Here is an 18488-nt window from a genome sequence, read left to right on the forward strand (position 1 = left end):
GGAGTGTCTGCAATCACACTCTGAATGTGCAGCGTCAGGTTTCATTGTGTCATGAAGACGGACCCAGAAAAGAATTAAAGGAGGCAGAGAAGGTCAGTAAGATAAATACATAATTTCTTCCTAACAGTGGGGCTTGTGGAAGAAATAATGAGAACTGCTTTCTTATTCCACATTCAGTCACTAAAGAACAGAGGTGACTACCTTCCACTGACACTTCCTATGACAAGTCTCCTGGAATTTCAGGTCATGAAGGACTGACATGTTAGCTGGTGGTCCGAACTCTAAAGCATTGTACAGGTGGGAGAACAGACAAAGGAGATCTCCATATTTAGAGCAGAAAAACTTTGAATAGAAGGGTTTCCTGAGAACATACAATTTTTATGTAGGTAGATTTAGCAGGTAACAGATGCCTGTAAAAAAAACTAGGCAGGTTGTTTTTTTTTTTCTTTTTTTTTTTTCCATTTCTATGTTTATGTGCATCATTATGAAGGATTATAACTAACACACATAGAAAGATATCTTCATAGTCTTATTTCCTTATGGGAAACACAACATCATAATGCCATATTGATCTGGGGCTATTACTAGTACAGAAGAACTATTTTAAAAATGGAGCATGTATATGTGTTCTCTGTGTGTATGCAAACATATAATTGTGACAGTACCAATGTCAAGTGTTATAGTTAACAGAATCATAGAATCAGAAAATCATTTGCATCAGAAGGGACTTTTAGAAGCAATCTAGTCCAACCCTCCTGCAGTGAACCTACAGTTAGATGAAGTTGCTCAGAGAACAAGGTCAAGGTCAGCCTGACCTTGAATATCTCAAGGGACAGCGCATGCTGTTATCACTGGGCAACCTGTTCCAGTGCTTCTCTACTCTTATCCTCTTAGCATACTACCCTCATAGTAGGCATGGTATTGAAATAAAGCAAACCAGACATTACTAGTATTAAGTGCTTTATACAAGAAACACAAAATGATTTATTTGTGAGGTGGAATACACAATCTGTTTCTTCATTTGTTTTATAAAAAATGTAAGCTAGGATTCGCAGGAGCAAACAGTCAGATTTTTAATAAGTCTAAAGGATGAGGTCAACCCTGAAACAGCTATTACTCTTAATGGCTTTCATGTTAGATTGGCTTTTAACACCTGTAGGTAATAAGTGGCCTGAAAACACATCACACTTTTTTCGAAGCTGGCTTCCCCAGCTGAGAACTACAAGCTATGTCTAAGACATGTAAATACCTTTGGGAACATTTCCAGGCACTGAGAGCTGTTGGAATGTGAAAGTCCACATCTGTGCAGTTGGACTTTCTCAGCTTCCAATTTTCCATTCTCAGTCTATTGGGAATGGTTATTGCTAACAACAAAGCTGTTGACCAACAATGTTTTAGGACAGTGCTAGCTTTCCAATGAAGAAGCCATTCTAACTGTTTTCAGTATATTAAAAGAAAATAAATGCGTTTAACAATATAATGTTAGGACACATTCTTAGGTAATGTTTAATATAATAATATAGCCATAATCAGAGGGGACATCGTGCATAATATACACCCTGTATCAAGTAGATATTGGCAGATAAAGGCAGTTTCAGATACTTGAAAATAATATTAATATTCTCTCTCTGTTCTCACAGATATTCTCCAGCAGATTATCAAGTGGCTGAGAAATCTTCATAAACATAGAGCCATGAGTATTCTCTACAAAGAATTTCCTGATCAGAAGAAATTGCAGGTGTGGTCATCTTCTAATTTATATTCTTTATCCATGCATTTACTTTTATTTGGCTAACAATAGATATATGCTATACACACTTGATTGTGTCAAATAACAATGTCTGAATAGCATCCTCCCGATGAGTAAGATAATAGCTCTAATTTCCCATTGTTACATGAGCTATTGAGCAAATAAATAGCTGTGCATTGCTATTATTGGATTTCAAACATGGCCTGATTTTTGCTTTTATAAACATTTGCATTAATTTTATTGATCTAATAAAAGTATAAATGGATGTACCTTCTCCAAAGTAGAAAAAGTATATGCTAATTAAAAGGGGCTAAATATGAAATTCCAAGTACTTTGATATTTCAGGAGCACAGTACAGAAAACTGAAAACAAAAAGTGCCAGTTCTAAACAATGCAAATAAAGCAGGAGAGATGCTCAGCAGGATGTCAAAAAGTCATAAGCAGGAAGGCAGATAATGTTCAGTCCTGGAACATATCAAGAGTAGGGCAATGAAGCTGCTGAAGATTCTGGAGCACAAGTCTAATGGGGGCTAAGGATGCCCAGTGGCTAAGGATGCCCAGCAGCTAAGGGAACTGGGATTGTTTAGTCTGGAGAAGAGGAGGCCTGGGGGAGATCTTATCACTGTCTACAACTACCTGAAAGGAGGATGTAGTGAGCTGGGATTGGCATCTTTTCCCAGCCACGGGAGAAGAGGGAATGGCCTCAAGTTGCACTGAGGGACGTTCATATTTTATATTAGGAAAAATTTATTCCCAGAAAGAGTGATTAGGCATGCCCAGGCTGCCCACAGAGGTGATGGAGTCACCTCCCTTTCAGGTGTCTAAGAAAAGAGTAGATGTGGTATCTAAGGACATGGTTTAGTGGGCAATATTGGAGGTGGATGGGTAGTTGGACTATGTGATCTTAGAGATCTTTTCCAATCTTAATGGTTCTATGAGTGTATGATTCATGTTGCATGTGATTTTTCCTATGAGCCTGCAGATCACACGCATCTCACCAAATAATGGAGAGTAGAACAGAAACATAAGAAATGTGACTAAACATTTAATTTGCTTATTAATAGTTTTGCATAACTGTCTCCTTAAAAAGGGCCTATAAGATCTCTGAAGCAATATGAAAGTGAATGCTGACATCTATTTCTTTTCAAGACAGATGGTTTGGTCTGATGCTGAATGCTGTTGCTCAGGTCTGTTAGAGCTTTTCTTTTAACTATGCCCACATCCTTCAAACACCTGACTGAGATGTGTAAAATATGAATATAGTCAGCTTAGGCTTAGGCTTCCTCTATACAGAAAAAGAGTTTGATGCTACATGCCTGAATTCTAAATGACCTCTGCAATGTCCTATATTTCTCCATTGATTTCCTCTCTCTCTCCATTCATTTTAATGAGTGCATGACAGTTATATTCCTAAATTAGCTAGTTCATTTATGTGCCAAAAGTTATAGAGACCTTGTGCTGAATCTTGCTTGAATTAACACACGTTACCTGAAGACTCTTTTATGTTTGAGAAACAAGATCTTGTTGTTTTTTGAGAAAACACTCAAAACCATTGATTTTGTAGATACGAAATGTAAAAATTCAGAATTGTTCTGGTATAAAGGCATTTCATATTTGCACTTAAAAATGTCCTGAATATTCTAGAGATACTGTGCTGATTAAATAAGTATGTTTTCAATGGTTCTCAAGGAACACTACAATCTGAGGCAGCCCATCCAATACCTAAATACAGCATTAAAATGTTAACACACTGTGTATACCTAAAATTCATTTGAAAAAAAGAATTATTACCGTTTATATGGTGTATATTTGTGCATTGTTATGCTGAGGCAACTAATGTAATGAAGAAATGTTAAAACTGTTTTTCTTTCTCTCTGTTACTGAATTTTCACGCATTGTCTTCCCGATCCACATTAAAATGACTTTAATGACTTGGATGAATGGCACAGGGAGTAAGCAGAGCTCACAAAGACTCCAATGAGTTTGTTGCTCTGAACTGTAGTTCTGGTAGCAAAATGAGATATGAGTTGCCTCTGTGTTCTCAAAAGGGTTGTTTCTTATACACAGGGCTTCCCACAGAATATAAAAGCAAGATAATGCTGTTCAAGAATTGTTTCATAAGTGATAAATTACACAAATTTCTTTAGACTATGAATCACTGAATAATTTACCAGAGGATAATGATGTATGCCTCAATAAAAATGGTATAATTACAAATTTATTCACAAGCCACGTGACTCATGCTCACTGAAGATATTTTGATATGATGTGTTTTTTTTTTCCCTTGGTACTTTAATTTTTCCTACTTTATCAAATCTGAACTTTGCTCTGTAGCATAGTAATAATTAAATTCCTTTCTCAAATCTTGATTTATTTCTTATTCTTTCCTAGAAAAGCAAAACCCAGTGTCCTCAACGGGATTCCAATTTCAATGCATCTACAAAATCATACTATAAAATGAACAAAGATCTTTTAGGTATTTACTCATGGACTAGAAACTATGTTTCTGTGATGGTGCTGAAATCGATGCTGGAGCTGGATGCAATTGGACAAAAATCTTGCCTGTGTAGTTAGTCAATAGCTAGAGCTCATCCTACAGTACGCTTGGTTACAAAAAGATATAACCAAAAATTGGATATAAGAACATTGATGTAGTATCTGCAAGAAAATAAGGAAGCTTTGGAAAACAGTAGTCATGGCAGTGTGAAGTGCCTATGTTTCTTTGTTTAAGGTTAGTGGGTTTTAATCTTGGGGCAGTTGCAGTGACTGTATTTTCCTCGAATGGGAAGAATGAAGGATACCTTTGATTTACTCATGCTGAGGCTGCGTAAAGCTTGAGAATAAAGTTCCAAAGGGTCATCCAGGCTTCCTGTTCTTCAGCACAAAGCAGATGTCTAAAATTCAATGGTTATATTTATGTTATTAAATCATATGGTGCAGGAGGACAGACTTGGCGTGACTGCCAATGTTAGTGAACTATTGGCCTTTTCTGGCACGATACTGGTCTGGTGTGATTCATCCAGAAGAAGAGTTAATTTTCGAAAAGCAGATCAGATTCTACCTCCCTCTTTTGTAGGCTGATTTTAGCTGGTCTAATACAAGATATAGCCTTGGCCTCATGATTAGAAAATAGACCAGAAATAGTGTTATTACTGTAGCTATGGCTATTAGATCAGTGCCCACTCAAATTGAAACTTCCTTCACACTTAAGGAAATACAAAGCTTTCAGGAGAGATCTATTTTGAGGAAAAGTTTTCATTTCTTGCTTAAAAGCAGAGGTAGGTAATCTGCTCTTGCATCTCCAGAGAGATATAATTTTTATTCTATGTCTGTGAACAAACAAAAGTCCACTAAAAAGGGATTTCAGGGAAACTGGGCATGACAATCTGAATGATTTGTGAAGAAAAGTCCCCATTATAGTTTAATATGTAGGACATCCATAGTCCCTGAGATAGGAGAGCACTGTTCCTTACCTATCCTGAATCTGTGGGAATTTGAACATAAGATGTTATCCTCTTTATTCATTTTATATTGGAGGAATACCAGCCAACCAACCAACAAACAAACAAAAAATTATAACTATGATAGTATGCAAATACAAGTGATATTTATGCCCCAGAACTAAGTTCTGTTCTACTTGAAATACTTTGGAATATTTTGTTCAGACTTCGTTTAGACCGTTTACTATGGAATTACAGTGTCGGTGGGTAAAGGAAGAGCAACAAATGTTATCTACCTTGACTTCTGCAAAGCACTTGAAAGTATTCTGCATGACATCCTGGTCACCAAATTGGAGGGGAAAAAAATGGATTTGATGAATAGATCATTCACTGGATAAGGAATTGCCTGGATGCTCACACTCAGAGAGCTACGGTCAAGGGCTAAGAGTCCAACTGGAGACCAGTGACTCATTAGAGGGAGGGGATGCCATCCACAGGGACCTGGACAGGCTTAGTTGTGCTTATGCCAACATCATGAGATTCAGCAAGGCCAAGTTCAAGATCCTGCACATGCATTAGTGCAATCCCAAACACAGATGCAGTTTGCGTTTGAGAGCCATTCTGAGGAGAAGGATTTGGAGGTGTCAGCTGATGAAAGATTCAACATGAGCAGGCAATGTACACTTGCAGTCCAGAAGGCCAACCATATCCTGGGTTACATCAAGAGAAGCATGACCAGCAGTTCAAGGGAGATCACTCTGCCCCTCTACTACTCTCGTGAGACTTTACCTGGAGTACTGCATCCAATTCTGGGGTCCCCAACACAAGAACACTGAAGTTTTGGAGCCCTATGAGGGCAGGCTGAGTGAGCTGGGGCTCTTCAGCATGGAGAAACGAAGACTCTGAGGAGACCATATGCAGCCTTCCAGTGCCTGAACAGGGCCTCCAGGAAGGCTGGGGAGGGACTTTTTAAAAGAGCATGTAGCAACAGGACAAGGGGAAGTGGCTTTAAACTGCAAGAGTGTAGATTTAGACTAGATATTAGGAAGAAATTCTTTACTGTGAGTGTGGTGAGACACTGGAACATGTTACCCAGTGAGATTATGGGTGCTCCCTCCCTGGAAGCATTCAAGGCCAGGCTAGATGGGGCTTTGAGCAATCTGGTCTAGTGGGAAATGTCCTTGCCCATAGCAGGAGGGTAGGAACTATATGCTTTTAAAAGTCCCCTCCAACCGAAACCATTCTATGATTCTATGATTCTATGATCCTATGATCCTATGAGCCAATGATCTCACATTCTTGACTGAATGTGAATCCACTGTCAAGATGATTTAAATCCTGTATCTCTTATTTTTTCTTTTTTCACTGTATGACTTTTGACTTTACGACTTTTGGACTCCCTGGAGAAATGGGTTCAAGAAAAAGGTGAAACTGGTGGATATGCTGTAACCAGACAACTATTCTTCAAAGCATAAGTACTGTCATTTGTCTCAGCATTTTTTAATATAACTCATTTATGTAAATATCAAATCAGTCCTGGGATGTGTTCCTCTGCTTAAGCCTGAATTTCAAGTGCTGGATTATTTCTGAAAGTGACACAAGTTTCTGTGGTCACGCGTGACTAAAGATACACAGTAAATATTCAAAGCCATCATAGAGGTGTCAGGGATTTTTATATATACCAAGAGTGAGACCATGCTGGGGACTAGACATGCTAGGAGACAGCTGTGTGCATCAATTCTTAAATCTCAGATCTTAGCCACACTCTATACCTGCTGTCAATTGAGAGACTAATGTTGGTGGCACTAAGTTTGTATATGGTTACAGTAACTAACTACTGAAAACCCATAATCTGAAAAAATTCAATCATCTGTTGAGCATCTGCTATCCAGACAACAGAGTGTACTTTGTGTGGATGAATTTAATTTCCTGTTTCAGGGCAGATATTTAGTTTAGTGAGCTGATGGCGAGATGATTTCCTTTGGCCATTTTCTAAGCACAGACAAAAAAAAAAAAGTACTAGTACTTTTACTAGTTACCGAACTAGTAATGACACCTTCCTGTCAATGAAGTTGCTGGCTTGCATATTGTATCCATTTATACTTTTAAAAGTTGAGAAGCTTACAGACACAGGTCTATATTATTAAAAACAAATGCAAGTACAATAAAAAGCAAATAATAACTTAGGGCATGAGTAATGAGTTTATGTTGATTCCATCTAAAAATGTCTTGTATCATTGTGGTTTATTTCAGTTAATCTTGGTAATGTCTTCCAAAAAATCCTCATGTGAATAAAAGACAGGGGATAAAAAGTATTTCAAAAGAAGAGAGAGAGAGAGAGAGAGAGAGAGAACTATGTAGATAGGGATGTAGAGAGAAAATGGAGAAAGAAATCTGTTTTCAAGAGGCAAGAGTGTCTTCAATGAGGAGACCTTCACGTACAACAGTTAACATACTGTAAAATAACATTATTTATCCAAAGCTTATCGGACATTTCATCCTTCAAATTTTATTTCGAGATTACTCTCAAAATATCCCTAAGGCATTGTCTTGTAAAATGTTATTTCAATTAGTTGGGTATCTTTCTTTACAGGATTCGGGTCAAACAAGGGGCAAAACTAAATCCAAACCAAACAATATGTGTCTGCAATAAATTTCTGTTGCTGAATTATTCATACATAATGGCATAGGTGACTCCTCAAGCATTTTGAATTAACTAGAATTGATTTCTCACTTTTTTATGCCTAGTTGTACAAGCCTTTTTGTACTTTTAACTCTCCTTAACAAATAAAGTATTGATTTAACTACACTGAACATGTTTTATTTAAACTTTGCCCTTTGTCAGCAACTTAGTTCTTTACCCAGAATTCTCCCCTATGACTTTGTATTGTCTCTTGATGTGGAAGGTGAAATACACTGGATAGGTTCCTTGGTATGACATAACTTATAAATTACACTCCAAATTTGCTGGGAACAGTTACAACACAAAGCACGCACCATGTATTTTGAATCCTGTGCAAGGGAACTTTATGTTCCTTTTCTTGACTAGAATCTCAGATTACTTCATGGGAAATGAAAGTTTCAAACTGAAAAAAAAAAAAAAAAAGAAAAAACTATGACACAGCAACTATATATAATTTTTTTTTTTTTTTTGTCTTTTTTTCTTCTCATTTCAGTTAAAACAACATTACATTCTGAAAAAAATGTAGAGAGAAGACTATAAAAAATTAAATTCTGATTATGTTAATAATCCACAATAATAGCAAAAAAATTAAGTTCTCTGAGGTAACATCTTAGATTTAGGATTTGCTGTTTTTGTGCTAGCTCTGTTCTTCTAATTTCCCCTCTGTTTGCATGTTTGCATTTGTGTATGTAGTGGGTTTCCCTTTGTTAACACACAATCTTCACCTCATCTGCTGTCTAATTTCCTATCCTCAACAGGACAGGGAGAGAAAATATATCAGTGATTGAAAAGCTTGTGGGTCACGATAGAGATCACTTATCTAATATCATCACAGGAAAAACAGTGAATTAGGAATAAAATTAATTTAATTTATTTTAAAATGGTGAGGCTGATGGAGCAGCCTGGAAATGGCTTTGTCCTGTACTGTGACCACAGAAGCCCCGCAGCCCTGACTCAGCACTGGGGCATACATTCCCCAATGGTAAGTAAGTAATAGGGATGGAGGAGGTTACTAATAAAATTTATTTTATCTCCATCACAGGGTGTTCCTTAAAAATATTCTCTGATCCCATGTACTGATTATGCTCTGTGGTTGTCAACGTAGTGCATCTGTCTGCATGGTGCCTGATGGCACAGCATTCTCATGTCTCTCTTTTTCCATGTTCTCTTTTCCAGAGACCCACAAATCCTTTTTCATTAGCTATTTATATCATGCTTGGCTTTCCAATTTTATTTATGCAGAAGAATATTATTCCATGTATCTGCAATATTGCAGAAAGTCAAGCATTTTAAAAATAGTTTAGTTTCAGTGACAACTTTGACACTTGGGGTCCGATTTACAGAAGAAAGCTCTGGCCACAATGTTCTGGGGCTTAGTAGTGTGTAGGACTCCATCCTAATATCTATTGAAGTTAACAGAAAGTCAAGATAAACTACGTTTTGAACCAAAATTTCTTGGTTGATTTTCTGCATGAATTTTCACCTTATTTCTTTTCTTTACCTGAAGCTTATACACCCATGGGAAATTCCAGTGAACAAACTGACTACTTCAACAGAGGTTATACATGTAGATGATTGATTAAGATAAATAAATTGCTAGCTTGATAAAACTAATAATTACTATATTCCAAGTAGTAAAACCTAATAACATTGGTTGCTATTTCACAATAATGTTAAAACCCATTAGAAGAGTCTAATCTACAATGCTGTGTAATTCATTGAGTGTATTAAGTTGCTTTTATACTTATGGTGTAAGTGAAATTAGTTTCTTTCCCAATTGTATTATTTGCTAACTCTATACAGTATTTCACAAACTACAGATGAAGATTAGAGTATCAGTGTTGAATGCAGCCAACAACATTATTGAGATGGTAGTTACCAATGCAAAAACATATAAAATAAAGATTGTTATCATTGTTACAAAACATTTTTACTCCATACATAATCTTTACAGTGTTCACTTCATAAGACATGGCCATAATTACATTTGACAATAACACAAATATCCGCACATGCAAGCTCTTTTCCTTGTAGCAGTTGCAGCTGTGGAGTATTACCTCCCCATAACTCTCAGTCATAATTTGCTGATGTACTGTATTTGAACATCCCTTAGTGACAACCAAAGAGTCAGTCTTTACTGAGTGATGGTGGTTAGCTATTCTCTGATTATCTGCAACAGAATCAACTTGAAGGAGTTAATCTTGTCTGGTTCACAGGATCATCTTATATTCAATGAAGTCATATTTTAAGTATTATGAAGGAGTTTATTTCAGTGGGTAGATATTATATAAATGTATATATATCACTGTAATATATGTAACAGGAAATCTAAGAAAATTATTGAGATAGCTGTTATTCACTGTAATAAATAAATGAGATGCTTATTTTATCATTTCTTTTAGAAAAACAGAGAAGACCTAATGGCAGAATTCAATAGGTCTCATATTGGTTTTAGTAGGTTATGAGTCACATTAAAAACTGTGATTCATAATTACTGCTTTAATTCTGTTGGTATTTATTTTTCAGTGCCAAATGTAGTGGACATAATGACATTTTCCCATATCATTGTGAGCTCTTATAGATCAATGAACTAAAAAAAAAAAAAAGAAGAAGCAAGTAAACAAGCAAACAAAAACAAACAAACGGATGTTAAAAATGGGCAGACACTACAAAAACAGAGAAGACGGAAGCATTTACTCCATAATTTCAATTCACGTGGACCATTAGAATATAGAATTTCTGCATTCATACATTTCTGTGATACATTAGTTAAATACACCTGCATTAAAACTCATATAAGGCATTAACCTTTATTGTCCCCTGAATAAAAACCTGCAATAGACAAGCTTTTTTTCACTTAGGGGAAGACACATTTTTGACTTCTGTAGACATCATGACTGGCTGTTTCCCGAGGTAAGAAGCCATCTCACAGAGTTTTTTCATAATCTCATCAAATTCCATTTTGAAACTGGATTGGTTTGTGTTCCCTGTACACCTTCTGGAAAACTATTTAAGCTATCGTTTTGATTTCTAGAATCTTTCTTCTATTTTCTAGCTTAAATGCACACCATTTCTTCTCATGTCAACACTGACAGTTAACTTAAGTAGTTCTTTTCCCTCCTTAATACATACCTCTCGTGAGTATGATCCAATAGCCAGCTAACAATCATTTTGCTATCTAAAAGGCACAATTATTAAAACTCTCTTTTCTAAAAGCTTTTTTTATTCCCTGGGTCTCCATAGTAGTCTTTCTCCAAACATGTTCCATTTTAATGTATCGCTTTTGAATGCATCTAACCAGAATAACATAGAAAATTCCTCTGGGAATTTCCTCTGTTGCTTTCTACAGTCTTCTTCAAAATCTGTACCTGGAATACTCCTCCTAGATTTACTGAAGTCTTCATTTACATTTTTTTTCTTTTTCTTGGCAAGAAGCATCAATGTCCCAGGGATGCTTTATGATTCACTGATAAGAGAAATGTGAAAGGGCTGCCCACTTAGGAATAGCCTATATCTGTGCATATTTTACCTTGGGGAGTGAGGCTTCTCTTGAAAGCCCTTTGCCTTTTGCCTGCAAAGTGGTCCACAGATTTCCACACCAGATATTGCGCCTGGATCACCTCAGTGAAAACCCTAAATCTTCACTTCTAGAACTTGAGGGCAACTGTGGGACTTGAAGATGCACAGAATGTAGCAAGGCAGTTCTCCTCTGAGCTCCTTACAGAATTGGTCTTCCTCTTGCAAGGGCAACTCCTTGTGTAGCAGTCTCCCTTTAAATCTCTCACGTAAAGTCAAAAAGGGAATTTGTTTCATTTCAGTTTACTGAAAATCATCCTGGAGCAGCAAATCTTATGTTCCATATTTTGTGATATATTTGAAGCAGATGTTATTGAAAACAATCGACTGCATCAGGACAATAGTAGTTCTAATAGAATTGTATCTCTCAGTTGCTCAATACTGTTTTCTTTTCTTTTCTTTGCATATTTCAACAGGAAAAAATAATAAAAAAAAAGAAAGAGAGAAGGACAAAAATTGTTTAGGCAATAAAAATATTCAGTGCAGAGGGGGATAAGGCTGGTAAGTAGCAAAACACAATGATGAGAATCAAGAAAGGAAAATGGATTCAACACTTATCCCTTTCACCTTCCCACTGCGTTCTCTAACATTTTAAGATTATAAAAGATACAAAGGAAGTTTCATTAGATTATTAGCCATGTACTAGGAAAATACAACAGAAAACAATGAGTTATGTTCAATCACACAAATTTGCTAATTAAGTTCAACTAGCTTAAAATAAACTATATACAGGGAAACAGCACTAATTCCAGCAAGTGAAATTAGCTTCCTTTAAATGCTTTTCCTTGCTCAGGGTAGTAAGAGACTCTTTCCCATATCCATTTGATGAAGCTTCTCCTCCTCTGCTCAACACTGCAACTGTCTTAATGAATATATTTGAAACCACAAGGTGCCGGATTAAAGGCTTAATTTCATGGGCAGAAAAGAATAGCAGATTTTTCACTGTTGTCTTCATTTGATGCTATTTTAAAATCAGAGCACTTCCTTCTAAATCAAGATTTAGTTCTGTTAATTAGAATTTGCGGTTACATCTTGTTTTGTGCTTCAGTTTCCAGGCTGTAAAATCTGAGTGATACTTACTACAGTTGGCAGTTATTTTTACCATACTTTTTTTCCTCCAATAGTGAACACCGATTCATCAGAACCTAAACTTCTGAAGGCAAAAAACATATTTTGACTGATCTCCTTCTCAGAATTTTGAAAAATGAAGTTTCAGGTAATGTAATGTGTTTCTAGTGACTTATTTTCTTTAACAATAAATAAATAAATAAACAAAACAGCAACAACAAAAAACCTTTTTGAATGCATGATTAATTTAAGTTGTCATGCATACAAGATTGATTGCATATCCTTTCAAATTTTCAAACTGAAATGTTTTGACTGACCCATCCATATTTCCTCCTTTCCAAGGTTTTCAATTTTTTAACATTTTTTTGCGTATTAAACATTTTGACTCCTATCACACTGTGATGTAAAGATTGCTGTGCTTTTCATTTCCATGAGTTTTGGTATTCCAAGTCAATTTGGTTTTAAAGATTTGACTCCAACAATTTTTTTCTCTTTGGAGTTGCTTTGAGAACCATAACCGAGGAAGTCTGAGTAAAAGCTATATTTTTAGCTGCATGCCATGAAGAAAGTGTGTAACTCCAACAACTATCACTTCAGTTATGTACAGTTGGGAATGAATGGCTTATCTGTCTTACACGCATGTACAGCAGATCTGAAACTAAAGCATTCCTTGGTATGATCCCTGACATAGATACTAGCAGCAATGCCAAGAGGACAGCATCCAGACTAGTTATTTACCTTTCAGGACAAGGTGGCCTTTCCCATAGTCTTTGCTGGGAGTGGTAACATCTAAATTATGCCCAGAAATTGTCTGGGAGTGCTACCAGCATCATGCAGGGTCTTTTTCCTAGATTTAGCATCACATACAACTGAATTCCAGTGATGAAATTATTCCTGGACTATGCTCAGTTTACCAGCTAATGGTTTGCCTTGAAGCACTGTCTGACCTTGCACCATCTTTTCCTGATGTGCCCTTATTTTCTTGGTATGTGGAAGTGCTATAATTCCTACCTCAGAGATGAGAAACTATTATATTACATGGGAAGTCAGTTTCACCTGACTTTAACAGGTAGACTTTTTTCCCACCAAAAGTATGAAATATTTGAAATTAAGAGAATTAATTGATGGGGTAGTGAATTTTATAGCAGAAAATGCTATAAACCTACCTGAGAGACTGGAATAGGCAGGTGGATATGTTTCAGAGAGTTTAGAGAGATGTGTCACTGTCACAATATGTTTTTATATATTCTGAACAACAGGCTGCTATGTGTTCACCTTAGTGAATGATTCTTCTTGTGGATGCTCCATGCCTGGAGGTGTTCACGGCCTGGTCAGATGGGGTGCTGGACAACCTGATCTGGTAGATGACAACCCTGTCTGTGGCAGGGGATTAGAACTAGAGGATCTTCAAGGTCCCTTCCAACCCAAACAATTCTATGATTCTAAGTTTTTTGATAAAAGAAGTGATTACTGAACTTCTAAGCAAATCATGCTTAGCTTGATTTAAGCATCTAAGCATCATGCCAGCTTCCTTTTCTGTTATCAGGGGCCATGTATGCCTTTAAAGGACTTTAGAAAGATACAGTTTACAAAACAGGTTGAGCCATTACCATTACCAGCTACTGGTGCAAAAAAAAGTTCAGTTCCCCATGCCTTTTGCCCCCAGGTCATAGTCCTGTTGCTGTTCCCAAATGAAACTCATGCTTCCCAGATCCCAATTCTGGTAGTTGTTTGAGACTTCCATGGTTTGTTTTAAATCATTAAACAGTCATTAAAATAATCCACCAAATCCACAGGGACTTTTTTCTGTTAAGTTTTGTGTCAGTTCACCTGGACTTCAAATGGGCACTAGAATCAATTGAACTGTAAGAATCTCACTGTGGCCTTCCAGTATTTGAAAGAAGTGTATAAAAAGGAGGGAGAACAACTATTTATGAGGGTGGATAGTGATAGGACAAGGGGGAATGGTCTTAAACTGAGATAGGAGAGGTTTAGGTTAGATATTAGGAGAAAGTTTTTCACACAGAAGATGGTGATGCACTGGAACAGGTTGCCCAAGGAGTCCTCATCCCTGGAGGCATTCAACACCAAGCTGGATGGGCAGTGTCTCTGGGCAAACTGGTCTGATGGTTGGTGACCCTGCACGTAGCAGGGGGGTTGAAATTAGATGATCGTTGTGGCCCTTTTCAACCCAGGCCATTCTATGATTCTATGATTCTGTGAATCTGTAATGCTGTTTTAATAAACCATACTATTCACTTATCTGGCCATGAGAGTTCTCATTCAGCATGGCCAAATTCCCTAAAAGTAGTCATGAGAGCTTGAATGTGGCTAGATGAATTGGGCAACGTGCTGTTTGTGTATCCTTAACTGTGATAATTCATTTATTGAACATGACTAGATTTATAGTGGCAAATCAGACATCACTAAGATTCTAAGCACTGAGCCACTTCCAAATCCCTTGATATCGGAGGGTAAGCTGGAATCCAGGGATGTTAATTTTCTGCCAAACTTCTCTGCCCTTTCCATGAGACAATTATTACTGTAATTGCCCTGAAAAAAGCTATTAAAATGGGATTGCTTTCCCAAGCATTTGTTATTAATTTTTCTGAGCTTTAAAATGATTCTATCAGTTAGAACTTTCTTCTGTACCAGTTTCCCATTCCCAATACTATTTTCATTTTGTTTCATTTAATTTATGGTGGCAATAAAGCATTCTGAGGTATTCCACTCTATCATTTTCCACAATTTGCTTAGAAACCTAAGTCACTAATGAAGTGGGAGACTTTCTAGTGGGGTACTTCCGCTGGTAGCCATAGAGGGAGCAAATAAGCATTTTTTTCTTTTCTTTTTTCAAGAAAATTAGAAATAATGTACATAGGAATTTTGCGCACTAACAAAGCCTTCTGAAGAATGTCATGTGTGATTAATATGGCAGTTTGTTTCAAGTTTCATGTGAAGCCCTGGTTTTGCCCCAGATTCCTGAAGGATTTAGATATCACCACACTGTGCATTTTAATGAAAAACAATTAAGTGTTTTTCTCCAGCAGCCAAATACACAGTCCTGAGTTGCCCTGATTCACTGTGTTGCAAATGAACATGAGTGTTTCACACAAGAGTGGCAAGAGACAGAATGCTGAGTCAGGATGTGCTCTTCAGAAAGGATGTATATGAATTTATGACTCTCAAAAACATTATCAGGAAGCAAATTGAAGTTCGAAGGTTGGTACCTCTGCAAAACATCCCTATATACCACTGCCTGTGAGAACGTAGTAGTGTAGATAGTATGCTCACAAGAAAGTTGTGTTATTGGCTATACTCTGTCCTGGGCTGCCAAAGGCTCAATCCCATTCCTTAAAAAAGTGCTGGAAACTGCCACCTCTAACTCAAGCTCTCTAAATCAATCTGTTTATTTACTGGAAGCCAGACCTATACTTATTTATTTTATCAAGTAGTTGGTACCAATTCTGGTAGAAAAGGCAAATCAAATGCCTCAAAGGTGATGCTGAAAATAGTTTAAAAACACAATTTCATTTTAATAATTTTTATATTCATAGAAAAAAAATCACATATATAAGCTTGGAGTACATTTCCTATTAGTTCAAACTTTCCAAGCAATTCTGTATGCATTTCCAATAATTCAAAATTTGTTTTCAAAAAACTATCTTGACTCAACATAAAATAAAACATATCATAAATTTATTTACCGTTAAATATTCTCTTGAAAATTTTATATACAGAAAACAAGAATAGAAACTGGGGGAGAAATTGCCTGTTTTTTCATATCTGCCAATAACTGCTTCCATACTAGCAAGTTAAGAGAGGTCAGGGATTAACTCAGTGATACATGATCATAAACATTAACTCCCTTTCATACACAGAACTTTCATGGCATGTTTTTGGCCAATGCAGAGATGGGTTTGCTGTTTTTGTGAGACAGACAGGTGTATGGTCATAATTCATATTTTTTCAATTGCTATTAAAGTCCTTTTATTGTTTACTAATAGAGCCATAAATGATGAAAACTTTAGGCCATCTCAAATCCATTTTCTTTGTGTCTCAACTCCATTGTTTTGCAGTGCAAGCTTAACAATATTTTTGTGAACGTATGGTACAGGTGAAATTTCTGGGGTCAACAGTACACAACAATCAGTTTGTCAGTATTAATTCAGAGTAGCAAAGGGCTCCTGTGCTTGCAAGTGGCCAAATGTGACTTATGCCATGTCTAATGAGATAACAACATTAGGAATTACAGGATATCACAGATAACAAAAAGAGTAGTAATGATTATGCAGATGGTCTGAATGGTATGCACTGTTACTGAACAGACAGCAAAACAAGAAACTACAGGACACTGTAGTCTAACAAAAAAAAAGGCCGCTAACTTTTCAGTACTGGTGGCCTAGGAGAACAAAATCAGGGTCAGCCAACAAACACATGGACTGTTTATTTAGAGAGGATGGATATGATAAAGTGGAAGAGTTCTGTATGGGAAAAAATAGAGGGGAGAAATGAACAACAACAGCAACAACAAGAGAAACACAATAAAAAGCAGTATGATTTGTCAAGCAGGGATCAAAACAGCTCAGAGCAAGGCAATAACCCTGTCACCGATCCAATCATGCCTGAATCTAGCTTAATCCTAATGTCGGGGAAGTTGAGTACTTTGTCTCAGAAGGAAATGCTTACACAGTATGTGCTTTCTTTTACCACTGCAAGACTTTTATTTTACTGCTGCATATTCTTTATGTGACTTCCATAAACCAGTACAGCCCTTCCCTCTCAGAATCAGAGAGTCATTAAGGTTGGAAAGGACCACTAAGATCATACAGTACAACTCTGCCCACTAAACGATATCCCTCACTACCACATCCACTCTTTTCTTGAACACCTCCAGGGACTGTGACTCCATCACCTCCCCGGGCAGCCTGTTCCCATACTTCATCACTCCGAGAATAAATTTTTCCTAATAAAAAATATGAACCTTCTGTCACACAACTTAAACCCATTACCTTTTTTTCTATCACTAGTTACCTTGGAAAAACAGCCAAACCTCACCTCACTACTATCTTCTTTCAAGAGCTGTAGAGAGTGGTAAGCTCTCCCTTGAGCCTCCTCTTCTCCAGACTGAACAATTCCAGTTTCCTCAGCCACTCTCCTTAAGACTTGTGCTCCAGAACCTTCACAACCTCATTGTCCTTCTCTGGACACACTCCGAGGCCTCAGTGTATTTCTTCTAGTGAGAGACCCAAAAAAAAGAAATGAAGAATTTCACTGAGTGAAATTCCTCTAGAGTTCCTCAAATATCATGGAAAAGACAAAAACCCTCAGAAACAGAGTTCTTTGATGTCCTGAAATCACTTGATGCTGCAGAGAGCCTAGGAAAGCTTTTTAAGCCTTTGTGTTCAGGGACAGATGTAATAAATTAAGAATTCTTGTCTCCATGTCTGTAGTGTTTTTCCATGTGAAAGTGAAAATAGATTCATTAAAGGTTGTCTGAACTTTTGAAATTACTTGGAGGAAAAACAAACAAAGATTTTTCTTCCCTCTCAGTTCTTTACATCTTGCTAACTGAAATGAGAGCATAGGAAGTGTTAACTACTGAGATACTATTCTAACTACTGAGAGACATACTAATGTGTGTAGCAGTGCCAGGGAAGAGCTGTCACCAAAGCTGCTATAGCTTTTTGATTTTTGTTTCATGTCATTGAAATGTAGCCACCAAAATTATTCCAGTCTCTATGAGCCAAGTTAACAAAGACAGTATTTTTAAAGTCACCTACTCCATTCTAACTGAACTTAGTTAAATCAGGATCAAAGTAGAGCTCAGGCAGTGGGTCAGAGGATTTGTAACCTTTATAATAGGATCAAGAATTGGCAGTGTACAACTAGTATGACACAGCTTAAAGAGGATGCCAGAATGGAGCCTGGAGTTCTGTCCACAAGGAGTTCATACCCAGCCTTTAGAGAT

The sequence above is a fragment of the Tympanuchus pallidicinctus genome, unplaced genomic scaffold, assembly GCF_026119805.1.
Source record: "Tympanuchus pallidicinctus isolate F22 unplaced genomic scaffold, pur_lepc_1.0 scaffold5, whole genome shotgun sequence".
NCBI classification, from domain to species: Eukaryota; Metazoa; Chordata; class Aves; order Galliformes; family Phasianidae; genus Tympanuchus; species Tympanuchus pallidicinctus.